This window comes from Dipodomys spectabilis, unplaced genomic scaffold, assembly GCF_019054845.1.
Source record: "Dipodomys spectabilis isolate Male_0828 unplaced genomic scaffold, ASM1905484v1 ptg000422l, whole genome shotgun sequence".
Classification (NCBI taxonomy): domain Eukaryota; kingdom Metazoa; phylum Chordata; class Mammalia; order Rodentia; family Heteromyidae; genus Dipodomys; species Dipodomys spectabilis.
Window position 1 is genome coordinate 6,797,640 of NW_024871099.1, and position 22,500 is coordinate 6,820,139.

Sequence of the window (22,500 nt, forward strand, 5' to 3'; positions counted from 1 at the left end):
GTGTCTTCCAGTTTGGAAAATGTTCACACACAAGGTCTGATACTTACCTAAATTGTTGTTTTGGGGGTTCTCTCCTCTATACCGTGCAAGAATTGATTGGTGACTTTTCATTCCCCTACAAGGGAACACCATAAGAAATCACAAAGGGAATTTCTCATGCAAAACAACAAACTGACATCTGGCAGGCACCGGTGCTCACACCTGTCATCCTATTGACTCAGGAGGCAGAGATCTGAGGATTGAGGTTCAAAGCCAGACTAGGCAGGAAAGTCCATGAGATTCTTACCTCCAATGAACTATTCAAAAGCCAAAAGTGGAGCTAAAGTTTAAGGCTCAAGTGCTAGAATGCCAGCTTTGAGTGGACAAAGCTAAAGGACAGTGCCCAGGCCTGAGTTCAGGCCCCAGTACCAGCACACAGACAAAAAAAGCATATGTTGAAGCTCCTTTGAACGACAGATATTCATATGAATCAGTGTTGTTTTGGGGGCATCTGTAGGAACTTGTGGGTGAGGCTTGGTGAACAGAGAGCAGGATCGAAGGAGGGGGGAACTTGCACATACAATGAACCCTAGCTTGTGGATCCAAAGTACAGGGTAAAGCTGGGTAGGGATTTTCAGTGGAAGGAGAAAGGCAAGTCTGGAGATTGAATTCCAAGCTGAAGCAGCAGCTCTCATTGAAAGTCTGCGTGCATAGCTGAGTGCAATCAGACCAGGTAGCCCCAATCCTGGTTATGGCCTTCGACAGGAGCCAAGTCCCAGGCAGCTATATGCAATTTGTGGAAGAGTTTCCATGCTCCTCTCTTTGTGTTATTTATTTATTTATTTCCTTATTTCCTTACTTACTTATCTATTTATTTGCTCCCAGGGCCGAACTCAGGACCTGGGCGCTGTCTCAGGGGCTCTTCATATTGAAGGCTAGAGCCACAACTTTACTTCTGGTTTTTGAATGGTTCATTGGATATAAGAGTCATAGCCAGGGGAGAAATGGCAAGGGAATGTTTTTGCCCAGACTAGCTTTAAACCATGACCCTCAGATCTTAGCCTCTTGAGTAGCTTGGATTACAGGGGTGAGCCACTAGTACCTGGCTGAGAAATATAATGAAGGACAGACACAAAAGAAACAGACTCCAGAGAGAAAAGAGTTTCCTTTTTTCTTCTCCTTTCTTTTTGTTTTTCTTTTTTTGCCAGTCCTGGGGCTTGATCTCAGGTCTTGAGTGTTGTTCCTAAGCCTCTTGGTGCTCCAGGCCCGGGCTCTACCACTTGAACCACTTGAACTACTGAATAGTAGGAAATGGAGCTATGGGTGGAACTGGTAGAGCACTAGCCTTATGCAAAAAAAAAAAAAAAAAAAAAAAAGGCTTGGATAGTGCACAGACCCTAGTTCAAGCCCCAAGACCAGCATAAAAAATGCTGGGGAGGGATATACTAAGAGTATAGAGTATAGCTGTTGTAAGGATTTCTATGTGAAATTCTTCCTTCTCCCTCCTCTCCCTCTTTCTCCTCTCCCTCCTCCTTCACCTTCTCTTAGGAGACAGGCAGGGGGGAGATGCACCAGCAACTGCTATCTGTCTGGGGTCAATGAGGAGGGCCAAAGTGCAGAAACCAAAACACACAACAATATAGGCAAGTTACTTGTTGATTTTGGAAAGGGAGAGAGGGAGGAGTTGAGTGGTGTGGTCAGCTCCCTGTTGGCCTTTGCTTAACCCCAAGCCTGGGCCCATGCTTTGCTTCTCTTTTTCTTGAATAGAAAGTGAAGATTGGAAACATCATTTCTCAGTGATTCTTGGGCCATGAATTGTTAAAGAGCAATTCTCTCTATCTCTCTCTTTTACTATATCTTATTACCTTGCTGAATCAATTACGTAGATGGAAGTTTCACAAACCCATATTCTGTGTCATCTATGCTATATTCTATCATCTGCCTGAAGGTTGGTATATCATACATGACAAAGTGTTAAGAACAATGTGGAAGAGACAATTGTTGAAGGGAAGCCCCTTCCCACCACCACCAGGAGAGACCATACAGGCTCAGAGAGTCCAGTCAAAAGAAAGTCTTTAATACTGGCTGGGACTACACTGGACAGTCTGGTGCCCCAAAAAGTGCAGTGCCCAGTCTGGTCTTATGGCCCCTTTTAAATAAGAAAGTGCACCTGCCCCCATCCTTATTCACTCAGGCGAAGAAAGTCCCTGGTGGTTTTTTCCAGCAAGTGCAATCCAAGGGTGACGTTACAGAAGCTAAATCAATATTATAAGCAGGCATGAGCAGGCTTAATCTCCCACTGCCCAGACAGAGATCATCTTGTTTCATGAAGACAAGGTCTGGTTCTGCAGGATCATTTCTGCTAAAGAATCTACTTGGCTTTGTAGTAAGGAAAGGGAATTTTCTAAGTGTCCTAAATCCATATCTCTCTGAGCGCAGATGTGCCAACAGCAGCTGACTTAGCAATCCATGCTCCCACTAAAAAGGGGATGAGGAATAGGATGGCCCTTTGAATTTGGACCAGTCCTGCATCTATGTGAATATAGGTTCTTCCTTCTTCGCCACTGTAGTTGTACACTTGGGGAAAGACTTGGAGTAATACACGAAGACCTCACCCTTCTTGGCCTTCTAATAAGTCAGAAGCTACACACTTAGCTAACCCATTCATGCATGCCAACCAGATAGTTCGATAATAATCTCTTTCTTTCTTTCTTTCTTTCCTTTTTTGTCCATTGTGGGGCTTGAACTCTGGGCCTGGTCACTGTCTCTGAGCTCTTCAGCTCAAGGCTAGTGCTCTACCGCTTGAGCCACAGCACCACTTCTGGTTTTCTGGTGGTTTTATTGGAGATAAGAGTCTCACGGACTTCCCTGCCCGTGTTAGCTTTGAACTGTGATCCTCAAATCTCAGCCTCCTTGGTCCCTAGGATTACAGGTATGAGCCACCAGCGCCCGGCTTGATAGTAATCTCGTTGGTTTGTTACTCTTGATGTATGCAGGGTAGCACAGAAGGCATCTGTGTAGGGAGATTTCTTTAGGTCATAGTTAGACAAGGCAACAAAGTTCCTGGACCTTGAAGGCTCCCCAGGGTGATTCCAGGAGATTACAACCCATTGGATTTTTAACAGGAGTGAAGGTCTGGTTAGTCTCAACCTCTGTGTAGTAAGTAGGTTGCAGGTCCAAGCACAATCAACAGTCTTGACCTAGACTTGGACTAGAATGAGTTAGGACTTGATGGACCTTCTCTAACAGGCTTAACATTGAGAGACAAGCCTCAGGATCTTGGGATACTGTGATTGGGATCAGTCCATAAGCGGTAACTGTAGGGCCCTGAGAATGCCTGTGATCTGTAGGCCTCTGGGGTACTGGTAGAACTAAACCAGAGTTAGGGCCTATAGGCTGAGAGTCTCAACGTGGGAGCCTCCATTGTATGGTGAAGTTCTCTCCGGGATCCTGACCCTGGGTCACATAGAGCCTGGCTGCCCGGGTCCTTCCAGTCTCCCAGCCAAGGTTACTAACAGCATTCCAGGCCAAAACTTTGACATCATGGGATTACAACTGCCCAAACAACGGATCGCAGATTTTCTTTCCCAGAACACAGAGACATAAGAATCTACATGTTTTCACGCTGCCTCTGTCTCACAATCCCAGTGGGCACAGCAGCAGTGGCCCTCCCCTTGGGGAGAAGGTCCTATGGTAGCAAGACACTCATAGAGTTGAATAGACTGATAGTTTTCTCTATAGTCGCATTTGCACATTTGTAGCCTCAGCTGCCCCCTCCTTATATTTGCCTTGATGTGGATTTATCGTGGAGCAAAGATCCTCTTTAAAGATGAGTTGACTAGCCAGGTGACAGTGGCACAGGCCTATAATAATAGCTACCCAGGATGTTGAGATATGACGATCATGGTTCAAAGCTAACCTGGGCAAGAAAGTCTGTGAGACTTTTATCTCCATTGAACCACCAGAAAACCAGAAGTGGCGCTGTGGCTCAAGTGGTAGAGCACTAGTCCTAAGATGAATGAAGAGCTGAGAGACAGCGCCCAGGCCCAGAGTTCAAATCCATGATCGACAAAAAAAAAAAAAAAAAGATTGGTTGAGTAGCAGTAGTTACAAGAAGTAGCAGTAGTTTGTAAGAAGTTTCCCATCCCCTGTCTTTCTGAGTTGCCATTCCCATGTTTGGGGACAGAGGTTGCTGTATATTGCCTGACCCATAAAATAAATATAACCATTAAGGGGCCAGTCATAGTCTTATCTTTAATAGATGAGAAGTTTGAGTGACTGTCCATTTTTCTTTCTCATCTGCTGCTTCCTTTAGCTGCGGCTGGTGGATATAGGAGGGATCGCCAGCTACCCTCACAGCCATTGGTGTGCTCAGGATTGTAGGATAAGATCCCTTCCAGGTTGGTTCTAAAGTCTCAGCAGGAACTCTTTTCACCCACCCCAAGTCCTCTGGTTGGAATCTGTGGACTGGCTCGAGTGCAGGCTGGGGTCTGCTCCTCTGACTGCCTGGTGAATAGCCTTGCAAGTGGGCTGGAGGGCCTGCGATGACTTGGGAGAGTGCTTAGTCGTCTCTGCTCTGGGGACATCTCTTCATCTCGGGGGATAGGTGATGGTCTTCCAAACATGATCGCATAGAGAGTAACCCCCTCCTGCTATGGATGCATCTAGTCCTGAGGGGGGCAAAGGGAAGGAGGCGGGGCCAAATTTTGCCTGTTTCTCAGACCAGCGGAGTCAAGGTTCCCATTAGGATCCTATTCATCCTCTCTACTTGCTCTGAACTTTGTGGCTCACAGGCACAATGTAATTTCCAATTGGTATTTAATGCCTTGGCCATAATTTGGGATATTTTGGCTGTCAAAGCCAGGCCAGAGTAATTGGTAGGCCAAACGTAGGAACTCATTTTTTAAGTAACTTCTTGGTGAGTATTGAAACTGTTTCAGTCCAGGTGGGAAAAGCTTCTGCCTAGCCTGAAAAAGTGTCCCCGAATACCAGGAGGTATCAGTATCCAAAAACAGTAGGTTTGATTTCAGTGAAGTCCAGTTCCCAATGCTTTCCAGGTGAGGTGCCTCGGGACCGTATTCCTTCCGGGGCCCTTCTTCCCTGTTTAGGATTCACATGAGCACAGGTAAGGCAGCTAGTGTGACACCCTTAACGATATAATCCAGTCTAGGGATGTAGTACCTGGGCCTACAGAGCTCAGCAAGCTTGGAGGCTCCTTGACGTCTGGTCTAGTGGAGTTGAGTCACCAACTGTTTTCCCAGCACTGCTGAGAGAACGGGTCTCTGTCTGGCAACCAGCCACCCTGTTCCTTCTAGCTTGAAGCCCAGGTGCTCTGCCCAGTCTTTCTCCTCTGACGTGTGGGAGGGTCTAGGAGCAGATCTGGCTCTGGCAGCATTACCAGACTAGGGGGCCTCCCTGGCTGCCAGATCTGCCAACCTGTTCCCCTGAACTTCAGGAGATTCTCTCTTCTGGTGTCCCTTACAGTGCACAATGGCCAGTTTATAGTTCATCCAAATGGCTTCTAGTAAAGCCAAAATCTCCTTCCCAGCTGAGGTGAGGAGCCCTCCTCTCCTGATACATAGCTCCGGGTACCTGAGTAGTAGCAAATGCATACTTGCTGACTGTGTATACTTCATGGCCGTGTCTCTTTCCCATCTCAATGCCTGTGCCAAGGTGATAATTTCAGCCATTTGAGCTGACATCCTTTGATTGAGGGACTGAGCCCATATTGTTTGATCTTTTGTTTTTTTTTTTGTTTCCGGTCATGGGCTTGGAACTCTGCGCTGGGCGCTGTCCCTCAGCTCTTCAGCTCAAGGCTAGCACTCCCCCACTTGAGCCACAGCATCACTTCCTGCTTGATCTTTTGTGGAGACTGCTGTCTTCACATATCTTATCCCATCTTGAATAAAACTGCTCCTGTCCATGTATACCTCCTTTGCCTCCGGCAGCGGGGCATCAGGCAAGTCCAGTCTGGCAGACTAGATCAGGTCAGTTACCTCTGTACAGTCATGCAGAGGTCATCATCGAGCAACAAGCTTGCTGGGTTCAGGGTTGATGTTCTGCAGAACCTGATACAAGGTTGATCCAGGAGAAGTGCCTGGTAGTGTGTCACTTGGATATTTGACATCCATCTTTCCCGAGTACAATATTGATTTAGCTTCTGTAACTACACATTAGGCTGGCACCTGTAGAAAAGAATCCTCAGTTACTTTCCTCCCCGGAGCGAATAAAGGGGGTGTGGTTTTCTGGATTAAAAGGGGCCATGAGACCAGACTGAGCACTACACTTTTTGGGCACCTGATTGTCCAGTGTAGTCCCAGCCAGTATTAAAGACTTTCTTTTGACAGTACTCCTGGAGCCTGTGTAGTCTCTCTGGTTGGGAGGGGGGGGGGGCTTCCCCTCAACAATTGTCTCCTTTACATTGTTCTTAACATTTTCTCACATATGAATACACCAATCTTTATGAAGATGGATAGAGTACAGCATACATGACACGGAATATGGGTTTGTGAAACTTCCATCTATGTAATTGATTCAGCCAGGTAATAAGATTTAGCAAAAGAAAGATAGAGAATTACTCTTCAGCAATTCATGGCTCAAGAATCACTGAGAAATGGTATTTCCAATCTTCACTTTCTATTCAAGGAAAACACAAGCAAAGCAAGGGTGCAGGCCCGGGGGTGGGCAGGTAGCTGACCACACCACTCAGCTCCTCCTGCTCTCCCTTTCCAAAATCAACAAGTAACTTGCCTATATTGTTGTGTGTTTTGTTCTCTGCACTTTGGCCCTCCCCATGGACCTCAGACAGATAGCAGATGCTGGTGCATCTCCCCACTGGCCCCCCCCCCCACTCCTTTTTGTTGGTTGTGGGGCTTGAACTCAGCCTAGGCACTGTCCCGGAGATTTTCAGCTCAAGTTGAGTGCTTTACCACTTGAACCACAACTCTAATTCTGTTTTTTTTTGGTGGTTAATTGAAGATAAGAGTCTCACAGTCTTTCTTGCCTGGGCTGGCTTTGAACTGTGATCCTCAGATCTCAGCCTCCTGAGTAGCTAGGATTACAGGCGTGAGCCACCAGGGCTTGGTCTCTGCTTGTCTTGTAAGAGAAGAAGGAGGAGGACGAGGGAGAGGAGGAAGAAGAGAGATAGGAGGGAGAAGGAAGAATTTCACCTAGAGATCCTTACAACCACAGCTATAATTTATAATCTTAGCCTCTCCTTCCTAGATTTTTTTTAATGTTGATCCTGGGGCTTGTATTCAGGGACTGTGCATTGCCTAATCTTTTTTGCTCAAGGCTAGTGCTCTACCTGTTCCACCACAGCTCCACTTCCTACTCTTTTGTAGTTTATGGAAGGGAAGAGTCTCACAGACTTTCCTGACCTGGCTGGCTTTGAACTGCAACCCCCAGATCTCAGTACAATGAGTAGCAAGGATTATGTGTGTGTGTCACTGGTCCATGGCTTTCTGATTTTCATGATCACGTCTCTGTTAGAGAGAGATTCCCAACCCATACATCCTGTCGTCACCACCAATAAATCTAAGGATTTCAATTCTACTGTGGATCCCCTAAATCTCTATCTCTTTGGCCTGTCTTCAGTCTGGGGTTCCAAGTCCTGTCTCAGGCATCAGCCACACAGCTTTGAAAATCTCCACTCCCCAGCTCTGAATTCAGCCTGGAGCTCCGGAACCTGTGAGTGTGCCCAGCTGTGTGTGCCCTGTCCTTCCCGGCTGAGGGTGTTGCAAGATATGGGGGGTGGGGGTGGGATGAGATTGAGCAGTAAAGTGACACATTAAATAAATAGGAGCAAAAGCGTAAACACACACTGCCCCAGCCATCCCTGCCTATTGCCTCCACCGCCACCATGCTGGCCTCAGGCATGCTTCTGGTGGCCATCCTGGCCTGCCTGAGCGCCATGGTGCTGATGTCTGTCTGGGACCAGAAGTTCTGGAAGCTGCCACCTCCTGGCCCCACCCCACTGCCCCTCATTGGGAATTACCTCCAGCTGGACACGGGAGACATGTACAATGCCCTTATGAAGGTACGGCCTGGCAGAGAGAAGGGTTATGCCTGGAAGGTATAGAATGTGCCTCCATTTCACTTGGCTATATTGGCAGAATATTGGTAGGGTAAACCAGAGGGTTAGCCAGAGTTTGGCAGATTGAGTGGATGAATGCAAGCCAGGAACAACCAGATCTTTGGATGTTCCATTCCTTACTTTTCAACATCAGATTGAGCAGGGGCACTGCTCAGTTGAGCTCATGCCTGTCATCCTAGCCACTCTGGAGGCTGAGATCTGAGGATTGCAGTTCAAAGCCAGCTGGGGCAGGAAAGTCCATGAGACTCTTATCTCCAGTGAACCACCAAATAAGCAGAAAGTAGAGCTCTGTTTCAAGTGGTAGAGTGCCACCCTTTAGCACAAAAGCTCAGGGACAATGCCCAGACCCGAGTTCAAGCCTTAGGATGGCACACACTCAAGAAAATGACACAAACAATACCAAGCTTGATACTCTAGTACAGTAGTACATATTGATATACCCTTTATTTTGACCTTTCTGCCTGTGTGTGTGTGTGTGTGTGTGTGTGTGTGTGTGTGTGTGTGTGTGAGAGAGAGAGAGAGAGAGAGAGAGAGAGAGAGAGAGAGAGAGAGAGTTGTCCTGGGTCTTGAATTCAGGGCCTTGGCACTATCCTTTTAGCTTTGGTTCCTATGGCTAGCACTCTACTACTTGAGCCACAGCTCCACTTCCAGCTCTTTGGTGGTTCATTAGAAATAAGAATTTCAGGGGTTTTCTTGCCCAGGCTGGCTTCGAACTGCAACCCTCAGATCTCAGCCTCTTGAGTAACTAGGATTAAAGATGTGAGCCACCAGTGCTCAGCTAAATGGGCTCCTTTTATTCTTTTCTTTTTAAAGTTAGTTTAAGATTTATTAATAGTACAAGATAGGGGTCAGGTCATAAGGAAAGTTCACGGCTGCATATAATACCTGTGGATCCAGAAATCTTCCCGGCTGGGTAGAAACTGTGTTGGGCCTAGGACAGGTGCTGGGCTCTGAGGCTGGCCTGAGGTCTCTGGGGTTGATGCTGGGCTTCACAGAATGGGTGGGGCAGAAACTTTGCTCCACCCATATGCACAAACTCTGCCCAACTGCTTGCTTCTGGGCCTAGGAGACAGGCTTTAGAAGAACACAGGTCTGGTGGAGCTATTGATTGGCGGCTGGGGATGAGTAGGACGTGGATGTTGGCTCATGACTTCCATGAATAATTGCCTGTCTGCACAGAGCTGACTCCAAAAAGAGCGAGCATCAAGGCTTATTTGGATCATCTGTTGGCTGCTGAGGTGGGGTGGGGCCCCATTCTCATTTCAGTGTAATTTCCATGCAGAATAGGGGGAGCATGGATAGGAGCCACCAGGGCTGTGGTTCAAGTGGTAGAGCCCTGGCCTGGAGCACCAAGAGGCTCAGGATCAGCACCTTGCACCTGAGATCAAGCCCCAGGATTGGCAAAAAAGAAGGAAAGAAAGAAAGAAAGAGGGGGGGGGGGAGTGAGGGAGGGGGGAGGGAAGAAGAAAGAAAAAGAGGACAATCCTTTCTCTCTGGAGTTTGTTTCCTTTGTGTCTGTCCTTCATTGTATTTCTTTCTCAGCCAGGCATTAGTGGCTCACCCCTGTAATCCTAGCTACTCATGTGGCTGAGATCTGTGAGGATCACAGTTCAAAGCCAGCTTGAGCATAAAAGTCTCCCCCTTCCAACCCCATGACGCTTACCTCCAATGAACTACTAAAAAACCAGAAGTAGAGCTGTGGCTCAGAGTGGTAAAGCGTTTGCCTTCAGCACAAAGAGCTCAGAGACAGTGCCCATGACCTGAGTTCAAGCCCCATTCTCAAATCAATAGAATACACACACACACACACACACACACACACACACACACACATACACACACACACGAAATAAAAAGCAATGGAAATGCCTCAGCAAATGGCATAAAACTGCTGGGGACTTGGCTCCTGTCAAAGGCCATAACCAGGCTTGGAGCTGCACAGTCTGATTGCGCTCAGCTATGCACACAGACTTTGAATGAGAGCTGCTGCTTCTGCTTGGAACTCAGTCTCCAAACTCATCTTTCTCCTTCCACTGAAAATCCCTGCCCAGCTTTACCCTGCAGCCTGGATCTACAAAGATGAGCTCCCCTGAATGTGCACATTCCGCCCTCCTTCACTCCCTCTCTCTGTTCACCAAGCCTCACCCACAAGTTCCTACAGATGCCCCCAAAACAACACTGATTCATATGAATAGCCATTGTTCAAAGGAGCTTCAACATATACTTTTTTTGTCTGTGTGCTGGTACTGAGGCTTGAGCTCAGGGCCTTGGCACTGTCCTTTAACTTTGTCCATTCAAGGCTGTCACTCTACCACTTGAGCCTTAAACTTCAGCTCCACTTTTGGCTTTTGAGTGGTTCATTGGAAGTAAGAATCTCATATACTTTCCTGCCAAGACTGGCTTTGAACCTCAATCCTCAGATCTCTGCCTCCTGAGTTGCTAGGATGACAGGTGTGAGCACTGGAGCCTGCCAGATGTCTGTTTGTTATTTTTGCATCAGAAATTCCCTTTATGATTTCTTATGGTGTTCCCTTGTAGGGGAATGAAAAGTCAACAATTAATTTTGCACGATATAGAAAAGAGAACCCCCAAAACAACAATTTACGTTAGTTTCAGACCTTGTGTGTGAACATTTGCCAAAATGGAAGACACGTGTAATGTCGGTGTTAACATTGGCTCCAAGTGTTTTGACATTGTGTGCATTTCTGTGAAGTCCTTGGAGGCTGGTGCACGTCCTCTATATGAGGTCATGCACACACACACACACACATATATATATATATATGCTAATTTGCTTCATTTAGCTCAATTGATAATAGCAAAATATTGCTGTTTCACATCCTATATTGTTTTATTCCTCAATCAAAACTCCAAATTAAAAAATATCTTTCTCCCTGGAGTCTGTTTCTTTTGTCCCTCTCTTTCATTAAACTTCTTTCTCTGCGGGGCACTGGTAATCCAGTAATACACTCACACCTGGAATCCTAGCTACTCAGGGGTCTGAGATCTGAGGATCCTGGTTCAAAACAAGCCCCAGCAGAGAAGTCTCCCCCATGAGACTCTTATCTACAATTAATCATTCAAAAACCAGAAGTAGAGCTGTGGCTCAAAGTGATAGAGCACTAGCTTTAAGCAAAAGAGCTCAAGGATTGCACTGAAGCCATGAGTTCAAGCCCCAGGACCAACAAAAAACAAATTAATAAACTTCTTTCTCTTTGTTTCCACTCTAGTTCTTCTCATTTCTGGGCAGGAACTATTCTGGTAGCTACATGTATTAGTTATCCAAACAACTAGACAGAGGAAAAAAACAAAACAAAACAGAAGACACTGACTTTTTTCTCTTCCTTGGTTTTCTCCTTCTTGACATTTCACCCATCCTACCCCCAGCTCTAAACTCTCAGAAAGAAAGCACCCCACCCAAACGCTCAGAAACAAATAGTTTCAATATTCTGGTCACAACCTCTTAATCCCCAGGCTCACCTTCCTCTTCCCTGGCCTGGCCTGGCACTACCTGATTGACTGGATCTTTGGTTAAGATTGCAGAGACCATAAACAGTAGGTGGAAGATCAAATCTCTTTCCTCTTAAGAGACAAGTGCGTGTATGTGTGCACTGAATCTGGGGCTTGAACTAGGGGCTTGGCACGGTCCCAGAATTTTTGTGTTCAAGACTGATGCTCTACCAGTAGAACCACAGCTACACTTCTAACTTGATAGATAAGGATCTCAACAAATTTTCTTGCTTGGCTGGCTTTGAACCATGATCCTCAGATCTCAGCCTCCCGAGTAGCTTGGATTATAGGCGTGAACCACTGATGCCCAACCTTAAGAAACTTTTTAAAAATCTTTTTTTTCAGCACTGAGGACTGAACTCAGGGTCTTTTCACTTGTCAGGCAATGCTCTTCCACTGAGCTAAATCCCCAACCCCTAAGATCTGTTCTAACGTACTGGAATCTTCACTTACAGGTTTACAAGGATTTTTCCCCCAAGAACTATAGGCAATAAAGTAACAAAAATAGAAAAGAAAGCCAGGCCTGGGTTTTATTTTACTCAGTACACACTATATAGAAAATGAAATGTTCAATTTGTGGGGCAGGGACTGGGGAACTGGAAACTGGGGGAAAGCAAAGGAAGAGTGACCTTGTCCCAAGCAACAAATATAGTCATTATCTGACTTATGGAAAGGGGACCCCCTGTACAACACCTTCATAATATCAACAAAATCGTATTAACGATAAATGAGAATCCTCATCTCCCAACTCTTGTAGCATCTGCCTACTTTTCCTTCCCTACTCTCACATGAGTTTAGGAAAGTGGAGGAGGTGTTTGGGGTTTTCCCCCATTTTTATGTTTTTATTCAGCGTTTAATCAGGGCTATTTTCTGGCGTTGCATAAAGAAAAACAAGCAAAGCTGGGTGATCAGGTGCGTCAGTTAAGAACATGGAATGTAGCAGGGTACCAATGTTCATGCCTCTAATACCCTCTCCTCACGAGGCTGAGACCTGAGGATCTCAGTTGAAAACCAATCTAGGCAGAAAACCAAAGAGACTGACTGATCTCTAGTGAACCAACAAATTTCTGGAAGTGGGCCTGTTGCTCTATAGGTAAGAGGGAAGTGGGGGGAGGGGGAGGAAAGCTAAAGGGACAGCACCCAGGCTCTTCTGAGTTCAAGCCCCCAAGATGTATGAATTCAAAATAAATGAACAAGCCAGACTGAGCACCAGTGGCTCACTCCTGTAATCTTAGCTACTCAGGAGGCTGAGATCTGAGGATCACAGTTCAAAGCAAGCCTGGGCAGAAAAGACTCTAGCGTGAGAATCTTTACGCCAATGAACCACTCAAAAACCAGAAGTAGAGCTATGGCTCTGAGTGGTAGAGCACTAGCCATCAGCACAAAAAGGTCAGAGAGTGCCCAGGCAGAATTCAAGCCCCATGACCAAATAAAAAATAAAAATAGGGTCAGACGCTGGTGGCTCACACCTGTAATCCTATGTACTCTGGAGGTTGAGCGCTGAGGATTATAGTTCAAAGACAGCATGGGTAGGAAAGTCCGAGAAACATTTATCTCCAGTAAACCACCGGAAAACCAGAAGTGGAGCTGTGGCTAAAGTGGTAGCATGTTCACCTTGAGTTGAAGAGCTTAGGGACAGTGGCCAGCCCAGAGTTCAAGCCCCATGACTGACAAAAACAAAATGAAATAAAATAAAATAATAAAAAATTTAAAAATATAAATAAAATAAGGAAAGAAGTATCGAAACTCCTCCACAAATTGCATAAAGCTTCCTGGGACTTGGCTCCTGTCAAAGGCCATAACCGGGCTTGGAGCTGCACGGTCTGATTGTGCTCAGCCATGCACGCAGACTTTGAATGAGAGCTGCTGCTTCTGCTTGGAACTCAATCTCCAGACTCGCCTTTCTCCTTCCACTGGAAATCCGTACCCAGCTTTACCCTGCAGCCTGGATCCACAAGCTAGACTCCACTGTATGTGCACATTCTGCCCTACTTCACTCCCTCTCTCTGTTCACCAAACCTCACCCACAAGTTCCTACAGGTGCCCCCAAAACAATACTGATTCATATGAATAGCCATTGTTCAAAGGAGCTTCAACATATGCTTCTTTGTCTGTGTGCTGGTACTGAGGCTTGAGCTCAGGGCCTGGGCACTGTCCTTTAGATTTGTCCACTCAAGGCTGGCACTCTACCACTTGAGCCTTAAACTTCAGCTCCACTTTTGGCTTTTGAATAGTTCATTGGAAGTAAGAGTCTCATGGACTTTCCTACCTAGACTGGCTTTGAACCTCAATCCTCAGATCTCTGCCTCCTGAGTTGCTAGGATGACAGGTGTGAGCACTGGTGCCTGCCAGATGTCTGTTTGTTGTTTTTGCATGAGAATTTCCCTTTGTGATTGCTTATGGTGTTTCCTTGTAGGGGAAAGAAAAGTCACCAATCAATTCTTGCACGGTATAGGAAAGAGAACCCCAAAAACAACAATTTAGTTTAGTTTCAGACCTTGTGTGTGAACATTTGCCAAACTGGAAGACACGTGTAATGTCGGTGTCGACACTGGGTCCAAGTGTTTTGGAACTGTGTGCTTTTCCTTGAGGTCCCTGGAGGCTGATCCATGGTCTCTCTGTCCCTGGCATGTTTGTGCTCAGCAGCAGCCTGACTGATGTTCTTGCCAAATAGCTCAGGTGAATTTCTTATATTTATCAAAGCTTTGGCAATGCTCTGCCTGATGCAGCAACAATTTTGCAGGGCTGAGACAGGCAAAAGGGACCCAACTTTCTGGGTCCCTTTAGGTGTTGGGCCAGGAGCTAAGCAAGTAACTGGGAAATCCCTGTGACAAGTACCTGTTTTCATACTTATTTCCTCTTCTTTTATGTATGGTACAACTTTGAGGGGCAAGGAAATGGGACTTTGTGTATGCATATGTGTGTGTGTGTGTGTGTGTGTGTGCGTGCGTGTGTTTGCCAGGACAGGGGCTTGAATTCAGGGCCTGAGCACTGTCCCTGAGCTTTCTCGCTCAAGGTTAGTGCTCTACCACTTGAGCCACAGCTAGACTTCTGCCTGGCTCCAAGAGTTTCTTGAAGAGATTATTCTTTTCCCTTTGGCTTCTTGTCAAAATTAAGAATTGGGATCTGGGCGCTGGTGACTCACACCTGTCATCCTAGTTACTTATCTCCAATTAACCAGCAAATTAATCTCCAGTGGGCTGGAGAACTGAAGTGGTCGAACAGCAGCTGTGAATAGAAATGTCAAGGAAGAGCAGTACCCCAATCTGAGCGTGCACAAACACACACACACACACACACACACACACACACACACACTCTACAATAGAATGAATGCCCTACTTGACAGACCAGAAATTGAGATCCACAAGGATAGACACTTCCCAGTAAGGAAAAGCTGAACTTGAGAACCTACTTTGTCTTGAGTCCTAAACTCAACAAAGATACTCAACTATCTTCCAGTCTACATGGAATTTTGAACCAGGGGATGAGAAGAACTGGGGAATTCAACACAGGAAGAAAAACCAGGCACTGGTGGCTCATGCCTGTGACCCTGACTACTCAGAAGTCTGAGATCTGAGGATGGCAGTTCAAAGCCAGCCCTAGAAGGAGAGTCCCCATGAGACTGATCTCCAATGATCCTCCAGAAAACCAGAAGTGGCACTGGGGCTCAAAGTGGTAGAGCACTAGCATTGAGCAAAAGCACTCAGAGACAGTGCCCAGGCCCTGAGTTCAAGTCCCACGATTGACAATTAAAAAAAAAAAAGAAGAAAAGCAGTAAAAGGTAATAGGAAGAAAGGAGAAGGCCCCTCCCCAGAGATTTTCCCAAGGGTGAATTCAATACATTTGTGCTCAGGGGGAGATTATAAGTTACATAAAACCCCTGCCAAGGAATCTGTTCCCTGATGGCATTACACCCAGCACACCTGAGTTTCAGGATATTTAGATTTCAGTTTAAGCTCCCAGAAACTATTTAGGAAGGATCTGAAGCCGAGGAGTGAACCTCTCTCTCCGTGTGGCATGATGGAACATGAGAGGCCTTGACCATGTTTCTGGCATTCAGTTTTCTTGTCTGTTCATCTTCAAAGCCTGGAAACAAATCAACAAATCAACAAGTTGCCCCCCAGGCCCCATCCCAATTCCTTTCCTGGGGAACATGGTGCAGGCAACGATGCCTTTTTCACTCTTTCATGAAGGTGAGTCTGTGATCCTCCCCCCATAGGAGAGGAAGCCATGAACCCTATGGCCAGGTGCCCAGGGCAAAAGCACACATAGTGAACACACTTGATTGGCCATCTTAGAATGTGGAAAACAATACCAGAATCAGAAACTTCATGAGAACTTACGTTCCTTGTGCATCGGTGCACATCTCTGCCTAACGTCAGGAGTTTGGAAGACAAGGGCTCTTGTGGTCAGATTATTATACAAGTTGGAGGGTCAGTATCTCATGATTCTAGAAAGTTAGCATGGGTGCCAGTGATTCATGCGTATAATCCTAAGTACTCAGAAACCTGAGATCTGAGGATCCTGGTTCAAAGCCAGCCTGAGCAAGAAAGTCTGTGAGACTCTTATCTCCAATTCACTAGCAAAACCAACAAAAAAGCCAGAGGTGGCTCAAAGTGGTAGAGTGCTAGCTAAGAGGCAGTGCCCAGGCCTTGAGTTCAAGTCCCAGTATTCTCTCTCTCTCTCTCTCTCTCTCTCTCTCTCTCACACACACACACACACACAGACACACACACATAAAGCATGCACACACACACAACAAACACATGGTTAGAAAGTTAACATTTTATAGAGGGAAGCATGGATCTAAGTTTCTCTAATACACATCCATCACTTTAAATATAGGGAAACCAGAACATTCATCGTGTGTATAGGTATGTGTGTATGTGTGTATGTATGTGTGTGTATGAGAGAGAGAGAGAGGAAGGGAGGGAGGGAGGGAGGGAGGGAGGGAGGGAGAGAGTCTTGGGGCTTTAACTTAGGGCCTAGGTGGATGATGTTTCTGAGCTTTTGTGCTCAAGGCTGGTGCTCTACTACTTGAACCACAGATCTATTTCTGGCTTTTTGGTGGTTCACTGGAGATCAGAGTCTCACAGACCTTCCTGCTCAGGCTGGCTTTGAACCATGATCCTCAGATAGCCTCCTGAGTAGCCAGGATGACAGGTTTAGCTACCAGCTCCCAAGGACTTTCATCTTTGGTTATCTGGTGTGGGTCCCCACCCCAGGGTCACAAAAGTAAAGACTGTCCATTAGTCCTTTCAAATCTAAGATATATCTTTATCTGTTATTGCATTCCTCTGACATCCCTCAGCCCTCCATCAACTCCTTGACTTGTTCTTATGACCTACTTCAGCCCTCACCTCCTCCATGCCTTCCTTCCCTCCCAGCTCTAGAAGAAATATGGCGACATGTTTACTGTGTACTTGGGTCTCCGGCCGTTGGTTATTTTATATGAGCATGATGCAGTGAAGGAGGCGCTGGTAGATCAAGCAGATGACTTCAGTGGCCATGGAGAAATAGCAACCATAGAGCAGAACTTCCAAGGCTATGGTAAGTCACAACCATGACCAAACACCACCAAAGAAAAGTGGTTACAATGCCGAAGCTATACCTCAAACACACGGGCACATAGTAAATGATGCAGGACTCCATGCATGCACTCACAGTGAGACCAAGGAGGAACACAAAGGTGAAATGTCTGCATGCCTCTGATCAGATAAAATAATACTGATCGAGCCAGATGCTGGATGCTCATGCCTGCAATCCTAGCTACTCAAGAGAAGCTGAGAATCACAGTGTGAAGCCAGCCAGTGCAGAAAAGGCCCACTAAGACTCTATTTATGTATTTATGTATTTGTTTATTTATTTATTTATGTTGGCTGTGGGGCTTGAACTCAGGACTTGGTAAGTATCTCTGAGCCTCTTTGTGCTCCTGGCTAATGTTCTACCCCTTGAGCCAAAGCTTCACTTCTGAGTTTTTGAGTGGTTAATTAGAGAAAAGAGTCTGATGGGGATTTTTCTGCCCAGGCTGGATTGGAACCATGATCCTCAGATCTCAGCCTCTTGAGTAGCTACGATGGCAGGTGTGAGCCATCGACACCCAGCAGGGCCTCCCTTTTATCACTGTCCACGGTCCCCACATGCTGCCTGGCCCATCACCCTCATGTACACCCACGGTGTCTAGAGACTTGCACCTCGTGGGTCCTGAAGAAGGGGGAGGTCTCCAGAGCTTCTCAAGGTTCTTCTAGTGGCCATGTACTTTTTCTGAGTAGGAGAGGTTGGGTGTCTTGGTTAGAGACTTAGTGGGACCTTTGTCAATCACTTGAAGACCTGCCCTCATTCTGTGCTCTCCAAAGTGGGCAGACTCCACAATCACAAAAAAATAGAATAGGAAGGAAGGAAGGAAGGAGGAAGGAAGGAAGGAAGGAAGAAAAGAGGGAGGGAGGGAAGGAAGGAGAGAGAGAAGGAAGGAGAGAAAAGGAAAGAGAGAGTGGAAGGACAGAAGGCAGGCAGGCAAGAAGGAAGGAAGGAAGGAAGGAAGGAAGGAAGGAAGGAAGGAAGGAACGGAGGGAGGGAGGGAGGGAGGGAGGTAAGAAGAAAGGAAGGAAGGAAGGAAGGAAGGAAGGAAGGAAAGAAGGAAGGAAGGAAGGGAGGAAGAAAGGAAGGAAAAAAGGAGAAAGAAAATGATCATAGTGCATTTGGTATGTTCCATGTTCTTTCAGAAGAGCAGGAATTCAAGGATTCCTTGTTTTGAGTCCTCTAAGAAAACTATCAAAATTAGGCTAATTTTGCTGATATGAAAGTTGGTGGTTGGGCTGGGAAGGTGGTTCAGTGGTAGAGTGCTTGCCTCCTATGCATGAAACCCTAGGTTCGATTCTTCAGCACCACATAAACAGAAAAGGCCGGAAGTGGTGCTGAGGCTCAAGTTGTAGAGTGCTAGCCTTGAGCAAAAGAAGCTCAGGGACAATTGCCCAGGCCCTGAGCTCAAGGCCCAGGATTGGCACAAAGAAAAAAACTACAGGTGATGAGAGAGAGCAGGTAATGCCACACAGCAAGTGGCATTCCACTTTTGGATTTACTGTTAATCTTGGGGCGGGGGAGGGTGAGCCCTGGCTGGGGATTAAACGCAGGACAATGTCCCTGAGCTTCTTTTACCCCCTCAGTAGCAAGGATCCCAGGCATGACCCATCAGCTTGTGGCCTTGCCAACATTATTTTTGTCTTCCTCTGCATACACGTGTATAAACACAACAGGTTCCACAAGGTTCTTTTCTAGTGTGCCTCTGGCATCCACCAGTCTGTATTCTTCTATCACAATCAAGTTCACCTTGTTCCTTCTCTCATCTACCTGTTTGTCCCTGTATTTCCCCCTCCTATCTATTGCTCCATAAATCTGTCAAAAATGCATTTATTAGCAAGTCTTCTAATAAAGAAGAATCTTTCCAGCACCGTATGGCTGGCGACATTAGCTAGTGCTCTCTCTACTCTCTCTAACGGGCAAGTAGTGGCGTATAAGAGATGGAACTGTATCTGCCTCTATTTCCAACGGACTCAGGTTCAACATTCACACACACACACACACACACACACACACACACACACACGCTGGGAAAATTGTATTAATCCTTTTTTTAAAAATTAATATAAAATTATAGCAAAAAAAATAAAGGAACCTGGGCTTTGCTAACAGCTGGGGTCATCCGCAGCGGCGGCGGGAGAAGAGATTTAATTGAGTTGATTTGCTGTGGTCTTTGGTTGTTTTCTAGTTTCACAGTGATGGTAGCTGAGCATTGTTTTTCAAAGGGACCGAGAAGCTGCTGGAGGTTTGGTTCTTCTGGCATCAGCCCGATGCAAACCAAGGATCTGGGGATCTTTGCACCACCCCAAGATCTTTATAGGATGTACTTTTGAAGGATGTACAATGTTCAATCATAAGTGTGACAAAAACTGACAAGCAGGAAGCGTACGGATTCAGTGAAAGTACTATGTTGGTCTCCAAGAGACGGTTCAGTTTGAAGACATGGGGTACCACCCTCTTGCTGAAAGCACTGGTTCCACTATTGAAGCTTGCTAGGGATTACAGTGGGTTCGACTCAATTCAAAGCTTCTTTTATTCTCCTAAGAATTTCATAAAGCTGTCCCAGGAAGGATACCCACACTGGAATTTCAGGGGAAAAAATAGAGTTTCTTAATGCAATTTTCCCAAATGGAGCAGCATATTGTATGGGACGGGTGAATTCTGACTGTTGGTACTTGTATGCTTTGGATTTCCCAGAGAATCAAGTAATCAGTCAGTCAGATCAAAACCCTGTCAATTTTGATGAGTGAGCTTGACCCAGCAGTTATGGACCAGTTCTATATGAAAGATGGTGTTACTGCAAAGGATGTCACTCGTGAGAGTGGAATTCATGACCTGATACCAGGTTCTGTCATTGATGCAACACTGTTCAAGCCTTGTGGGCATTCAATGAATGCAATGAAATCAGATGGAACTTAATGGACTATTCACATCACTCCAGAACCAGAATTTTCTTAGGTTGGCTTTGACACAAACTTTAAGGCAGACTTCCTATGACAACCTGATCGGGAATGTTGTAGAAGTCTTCAAGCCAGGAAAATTTGTGACCACCTTGTTTGTTAATCAGAGTTCTAATTGTCGCACAGTGCTTTCTTGGCCTCAGAAGATTGAAGACTTCAAACATATTGATTGCCAAAGTGCTACATTCAATGATTATAATTTCATTTTTTTATACCAGTTTTGCTAAGGAGCAGCAACAACAGCAGTGTTGATTAAGAAAAATGAAGAAAAAATACAAAACAAGACGACACATAGATGGTGGTGAATGCTTTCTAGATGTTGATAGCGGGGGTCTTGTGTTCCATAACCACCACCTTGTAGTTGGAGAAAGCCCTAGATGTAATGATAGTGTAATCATTTTGAATTATGTGCATCATTGTATCAATGAGTTAGATATCTTGCATGAATGCTCTCTTCTGTGTTTAGGTATTCTATGCCACTCTTGCTGTGAAATTGAAGTGCATGTAGAACATAACTGTTAGTATAAGAAGCGTTACACCACTCATGAAAACAATTCAATTTGGTTTATGCACATTATAAAAGTTCTGCAAGTATCATCCAAAATTCCCAGACAACGTTTTCATTGTCCTTAGGTGATGGCCTCAGCCTAACCATCTGGGACTGTTCTATTAAATTGCTGCCAGAATTTTACATTCAATAACCTCCACTTTCTAGAATATGTTCTCTACTAAAATTACTGAAACCAGTTTCTACTTCATACAGATGGTTTTTTTTGCAACAGCAGTTACATTTTTTCTTCCACAAGTTGGATCCTTGTAGAATGATTCTAGTTCACTCTTCTTGTATTACTACTTTAATCATTGTTCTTGCCTTTGTACTCTTGTAACTGGTGTCTTCCCTCACCAGGAGGTCTTTTCCCTCTGCCTCTCAAATAAACAATACACTGTTACACTGTGGGTTTATATATGAATCTCATACTTCACGTGGGAAAGCTTGGAGATGATCCCTGAGTTTAATTTTCTTTCAAGGGCGTCAGAATTTTGCCTCCTTTATTGGCATAGCAAAGTTGAATGTATCCAAAATCTTTTTACTCATTTTCAGCAAGAACCCGTACAGAATTATAGATGTTCAGAGTATTCTGTAAACGATCTAACTATGTTCTACTCGTGAGTAAATTGGATTAGCTTCTAATGGAATATACTAACTTGTCCTAAGTAGCGGTATAAAAAAATAACTTATCACTGAGTATGTAAGCAAGGACATAGCATAAAGATGATCTGTTCAGTTTGGATCATTTACCTTATACTTTGAGCAGCTACTGCCACTAATTTTCATTAATAATCACTGCTATAAACTTGAATGAATATTCTCTCCTGTGTTTAGAGCAGAATCAGTGGCTTTTTTCATCTTGTGGCTTAAAGTTCTGTAATACAAGGGAGATGTGGATTCTTCCTGTTCCTGTATGGTCTTTTCACCATGGCAGTCACAGGATGAATAATGTCCAGAATGAGAAGTCAAGTTAGTCAGACTGTGTGGCAGGATTTTTTATTATCTTTTAATTATCTTTTTATTATCTTTAAGTAGTTGTACAAAGAAGTTCCCATTCTACAAAACAGTGTATGAGTACAAAGTGTCTGACAACATTGTCACCCATCTCTCTCAACCCATCCCTTCTCTCATTTTTTTTCTTCAATGGAGATGAGATGATTACATAAATTTCACATATTTCACAGTATTGTGGAATAGTGACACTTAGTTAGAGTCACAAACACATTTTAGCTTTCACAAGGCAAATTGTCATTATCATGGTCTGTACAGTTGGTGAATTCTATGAGTTTTGACAATACAAGTTATTTTTTTCCACATCAGATGATGTTTACATTTCTTTCCTTTTGCTTAGTGTGGGCTGTTCCCGCTTATTCTTTTCCTCCTCCTGGCTTCCCTCTGTTGCGTGCATATATCCACCATATATGTGGTCTAGAACATGAAGTCATTTAGCAATGATATGACAAAATGGGTGGCTATCCTTTGCTTCTTGAGTCCTGTTACTTTTCCAAATCTTCTTGTATTTTGGCTTTAGCATCCACATATCAGGGAGACCATGTGCTGTTTGTCTCTTTGTTCTTGGCTTACTTTGCTCAATAATCTGCTCTAGTTCCATCCATTTACCTGCAAATGCCATTAGTTTGTCCTTTCTAATGGATGCATAATATTCCATTGTATGTAGGTACTACAGTTTTGGGATCCACTCATCAGTAGTGGGGCATCTGGGCTGTTTCCAAATCCTAGGTATTGTGAGCAGTGCTGCAATAAACATGGAGGTGCCTGTGTCTTTATATACTGGTTCCTGTTGTTCAGGGTAGATGCCTAGGAGT

General features: G+C 45.2%; 2 pseudogenes; one reads left to right on the forward strand and one right to left on the reverse strand.

The window, feature by feature from the left end:
• LOC122097389 overlaps positions 1 to 22,500 on the reverse strand; it is a 64,312-nt pseudogene that overhangs the window by 9,288 nt on the left and 32,524 nt on the right.
• On the forward strand, positions 7,841 to 20,376 carry LOC122097449 (annotated as a pseudogene).